This window comes from Schistosoma haematobium, chromosome ZW (assembly GCF_000699445.3).
Source record: "Schistosoma haematobium chromosome ZW, whole genome shotgun sequence".
In the NCBI taxonomy this organism is placed as follows: Eukaryota; Metazoa; Platyhelminthes; class Trematoda; order Strigeidida; family Schistosomatidae; genus Schistosoma; species Schistosoma haematobium.
The window spans coordinates 3,492,063-3,498,148 of NC_067195.1; positions in this window are offsets into that span (position 1 = coordinate 3,492,063).

The window sequence follows — 6,086 nt, forward strand, 5'->3', positions numbered from 1 at the left end:
CAACAAGTTCCAGGCCTTTCATGATCTACTCAATGGAAAAGGAACTACTGTGGAGAGCAACTGGAAGGGGATCAAAGAGGCAATCACTTCAACATGTCATGAGGTCCTGGGTCACAAGAAGCACCACCACAAGGAATGGATCACTGTTGATACACTGGATAAGATTCTAGAAAGGAGGAACAAGAAGGCAGCGATCAATACCAGCCGAACAAGAGCAGAAAAAGCCAAGGCACAAGCTGAATACACGGAAATAAACAAACAAGTGAAGAGGAGCATGAGAACCGACAAACGTAAATATGTGGAAGATTTAGCAACGACGGCGGAAAAGGCTGCAAGAGAAGGAAACATGAGACAATTGTATGACACGACAAAGAAACTCTCTGGAAATCGCCGCAAACCAGAACGACCAGTGAAAAGCAAGGAAGGCGAGGTAATCATCAACATTGAAGAGCAACAAAACAGGTGGGTAGAACACTTCAAAGTACTGTTGAATCGACCAGCTCCACTGAACCCACCCAACATCGAAGCAGCACCCACGGACCTCCCAATCAATGTTGGCCCACCAACAATTGAAGAAATCAGCATGGCCATCAGACAAATCAAGAGTGGCAAAGCAGCAGGACCGGACAACATTCCAGCAGAGGCACTAAAAGCAGACGTAGCGGCAACTGCAAGGATACTCCACATTCTCTTCAATAAGATTTGGGATGAGGAACAAGTACCAACAGACTGGAAAGAAGGACTACTGATCAAAATACCGAAGAAAGGCGACCTCAGCAAGTGTGATAACTACAGGGGCATCACTCTTCTCTCAATACCAGGAAAAGTCTTCAACAGGGTACTGTTAAACAGGATGAAGGACTGCGTAGACGCCCAACTTCGTGACCAACAGGCAGGATTCCGTAAGGATAGATCGTGTACAGATCAAATCGCAACTCTACGGATCATTGTGGAACAATCAATTGAATGGAATTCATCACTCTACATCAACTTCATTGACTATGAAAAAGCATTTGATAGCGTGGACAGAACAACACTATGGAAACTTCTTCGACACTACGGCGTGCCTCAGAAGATAGTCAATATCATACAGAACTCATATGATGGATTACAGTGCAAAATCGTGCATGGAGGGCAGTTGACAAAGTCGTTCAAAGTGAAGACCGGTGTTAGGCAAGGTTGCTTACTCTCACCCTTTCTCTTTCTCCTGGTGATCGACTGGATCATGAAGACGTCAACGTCTGAAGGGAAGCGCGGGATACAATGGACATCTAAGATACAGTTGGATGATCTAGACTTCGCAGACGATCTGGCCCTTCTATCCCAAACGCAACAACAGATGCAGGAGAAGACAAACAGTGTGGCAGCAGCCTCAGCAGCAATAGGTCTCAATATACACAAAGGGAAAAGCAGGATTCTCCGATACAACACTCCATGCACCAATCCAATCACAATTGACGGAGAAGATTTGGAAGATGTAAAAACCTTTACGTATTTGGGCAGCATCATTGACGAACAGGGTGGATCTGATGCAGATGTGAAGGCGCGGATCGGCAAAGCAAGAGCAACATATTTACAACTGAGGAACATCTGGAACTCAAAGCAACTCTCAACCAACACCAAGGTCAGGATTTTCAATACAAATGTCAAGACAGTTCTACTGTATGGGGCAGAAACCTGGAGAACTACGAAAGCCATCATCCAGAAAATACAGGTGTTTATTAACAATTGTCTACGCAAAATACTTCAGATCCATTGGCCAGACACTATTAGCAACAACGTACTGTGGGAGAGAACAAACCAGATCCCAGCGGAGGAAGAAATCAGGAAGAAGCGCTGGAAGTGGATAGGACACACATTGAGGAAAGTACCCAACTGCGTCACAAGACAAGCTCTCACATGGAATCCTGAAGGTCAAAGGAAAAGAGGAAGACCAAAGAACACATTACGCCGAGAAATGGAGATAGACATGAGAAAAATGAACAAGAATTGGACGGAACTAGAAAAGAAGGCCCAGGACAGAGTGGGTTGGAGAATGCTGGTCAGCGGCCTATGCTCCATTGGGAGTAACAGGCGTAAGTAAAGTAACGTAAATTATATTACTTACAAAAGAAAGGTGATTACTTTGATTGTATAATGACAAAAATTAATTTTACGTACTTTTTTCGATAGTAATAAACGATATTCCAAGAAACTAGTAGTACTAGTAGTAATAGTAGTAGTAGTAGTAGTAGTAGTAGTAGTAGTATTGGTGGTAGTAGTAGTTGTTGTAGTTGTAGTTGTAGTAGTAGTACTAGTAGTAGTAGTAATAGTAGTAGTAGTATATGTCACTGGTTGACTTAAGTTTGAGAGTTGGGAATCACTGAAGACCAGGTATTATCGAAAAACTGTTTCGTTTTAGTATGGAACCCTTCAGAACTGTTGATACGTGAACTTGTCAAGATGTGAACCAAGAAACTTCATACCTGTTCCAGAGCATATTACATAGTATTACATGAAAAGATTACTTCGAATGGATAACCACAAAAACGATTTTAGGTATTTCCTTCTATGATCTTAAATAATGACTTACGTAAATAGTTCCATCGATAGTCAACATTTTATGTTGATCATATACATTTTACTGAACTTAACTAGTTGAATGGACCATTTTTGTAACTCACACTATACATGTGTAATATGTATTTAATCATTGCTCCATATTTGTAGTTCCAACTTATTTTGTCTCTCGTTTGAGTTTATCTCCACATGATGTGTAGGATCAGGAAGCACCACTTCCAACCGTTTTAGCAAGTCAATCAAATTCCAAGCAACTATATGTATTAATTGCATAGTGATCCCCTCTTCTCATATTTGTGCTTTTTGGGTTACTCTCCATTCAACCACAGTTCACAGAATTGCATACAAGGCAATACATAGTCATAGACAATCATATAAACTACTGTTCTAAAGGACAATTTTTAGATTCATTGTGCATACTCTGGAATTCTTAAGAGAATGTATAAATAGATTGCTAATCGATAAATGATGGCGTAATGATGCACTACAGTCATCTCACAACTATTCACAAACTCCAGTTATTGATGTATATCTCTTGAGTAAACGGATATGAAAATGAAATGCCGCAAATGAATGACTTGAACAGAGAACATGTAATCAAAGTGACAGTTTCTCAGCACTATCATCCAATGTCCAATACACGTAAATGATTTCATATAAGTGAAACTACTTACTAATAATAGGTAGTATCACATAAACACATAGAAGTCAGCTAGGAGGAAATGAAATAAAGGTGAATTCAGTGTTTAAAAGCATTGGTGTAAAAATATTTATGTATCAATCAACTTCGTTTGGAAACTACTGAATTCCAGAAAGCAAGTGAGTGATTGTTGTGAAGTGGTGTATCACGGACCCTAACGTTTCAGTTCTTTCTAACGTCAAATATCACAATCAGCGGGATGTCATCGCTTCGAAAAACTAAAAAATATCTTCGGATAAAAACGGGAAGATTTGTTTGGTGGTCAAATTTTCCCTTTCCATTTATCGTGCTGCAAACTGAAGTGTTTTTTCTAATACACTCTACATTTACCACCCACCTTTAAGGAGGAGAACGTATTTCATAAACGGAAGTATAATAAACTACACATTCTTTCTAACTTTGCAAATGAAACTATGAAACAGTGTTCTAAAACCCTTGTAGGACGCTATAATATGTGACGATCATTTTTAAGGTCCCAAAAAAACCTAGGACTAGTGTAAATTTAAGCTTGTATTGACCTATTTTTATCAAGAGAACGTGATTGGTTTAATGGAATCAATTATCATTATAACCAATTGTACCAGGGACTGTTTTGTTGTACTTGTTTGTTTAACTGTACTAAAGACATTCTTCCTTCCATTGATTTTGACCTTGCACGAATTCGGTTGCGCTCAGTAACCACACTTGTAACCTGGCACGATCTCATTATTCTTTCGATACCACGAGATCGCCGACAAATACATCTCGACTACAGCCATCAACTGCCTTCTGATATTTGGCTCACGGGGGATCTTATCGGTTAACTCGCACGTAGTCTTCCTGTAGTGGTGATCCTAGTCAACCGCGACTCGACGCTACACTATAAGCTCAAAACAGTAGTATTATATTCAGTCTTCAAAAACACCAAACGGTACTATCTTGAGCTGCAGTCATGCCATAAGCCAACTATTTTATTTACAGCCACTAATCCTCCGAGACATTTCTGCAGTGCAACTTGATTTTGTTGACAGTAGAAAAATTAACTAATAATGGTTAATTGCAGGGAGCTGTATTTAATGTCTATGTATTCTTTACTTCTTTCGAAGGCAACTGGGCATGCTAACTTTCTAACTCATTTTGGCACCAGTAAATACCTACAAACGTTTACTTCTGGAGACCAACGACATCTTTGCAACGCTTCTCTCTCAAAGTGATATGAATACGTTGCAAGTAGTACATATATATGCATCAAAGTGAATCAGCATTAAAGGACAAACTATGTGAAGGAAGGAATATGCTGTAGTTATATGAACTAATGATTCTATAGTACTTGATGTGTGCCTGATTTCGAATTCCTAATACAATACGTTCATTTGTACTCACCTACTTGCGTCTGGCCTAAATTATGCTATTTTGGGAATTCCTTGTTCGTATAATGACTCAAATACTTTTAATTATCACACATGCGTCCATAAATTTATAATGCAACTGGTTTTCGACGTTCAATGCGCGTTAGACTTTGATGCAGTCACACCTACCTGATGTTTGTTCTGATGCTGTCCTTCGGAATAACGGTGAAAGCTCTATGACTAAACCATCCAGCTCAGATGAAAAACTCCATCAAAATCATGCACCTAAGCTGCAAATCTTCTCCACCACGTGTTGGGTTATAACTCATTCTGAATCTTACTCCATCAAATTCTTGCTTTTAATAAATAGAGTTTTGGCATTGCAGCTGATGTCAATTCGTGACGAAAACCCTAAATCTAATTTTTAATCTTAACCACCAACCGTATATCATGATTCTAACTGGTTTATAGCTATCCGTTCTCAAGGTCACTTTAGCGTCGCCCGAAGGTCGTCCATAAATTATAGTCTCAACACCATGTAACAAACATAAACATTACGAAACTTCATGTGAGACGGAAAAAATGCTGTTAGTACCTGAGAAATAACGATATCGAAAATCCTCAACAACATGTGCGCGGAAACATTCTTACTGTGCCACAACTAAATGATATATTAAAACAAATGCAGCATATGACTTGTTGAAATATCTGGATGACAGCAAAGGTAGCCCAGATGTTAAATCAGGCCGTCCAACAATCTCCGCTTCCACCAAATAACAGAGATTGACCCCTTAAATACTTTTACTGGCTTAAGTACCAAGTTATTAGTCTGCAGGCATTTACTTTTTTAATGAAAGCACGGCAAGCGTGAAGGCAGAATAAGATTATGTTGGCTCTTTCGGACTGTGATTTCAGGCAGAACATAGTCCGTATAGAACGTCTCGGTCCTTGATGGGTTTTAGCGAAATCTAGATTGGATTAGGACATTTTCAGTACACGACTGTGTTGGGACACGTCAGTTGGCCTTTTTTATCATCCAATTAGCTCTAGCGGATATTTGAATGAGACTGTGATCTTCCTATAGAAAATCGTAAGTTTACTGTCTTGTTTCCTATCGTGATTCTTACTTCCACCTAACCATTTTTATTTGGAATATAATTACGTTCCAATTCAACTGTGTTCTAATTTGGGGATTTGTCAAGTGAAGTAGTGTCCAAGAATATTTAGCGATAAGAGTAGCCGGGTCGTAATAAGGGAAATCATAACAATGGGCGAAGCCTTATTTCTGTTACCCACACTAATAAACAGAATAAATTGACCCGCCTTCCAGTCTGTGTCCATGCCAGCCGAGCGCCGCAAAAGACTTCAGATACCGTTAACTGAATTAACAAGCACCTTCGAAATAGAAGTTGTCATGCAGAACACTTACTTCCTCCTGTTTTTATTGTAAGTAGAATATATATCAACAACTTCTAGATATTGCATATATAACGCAATCC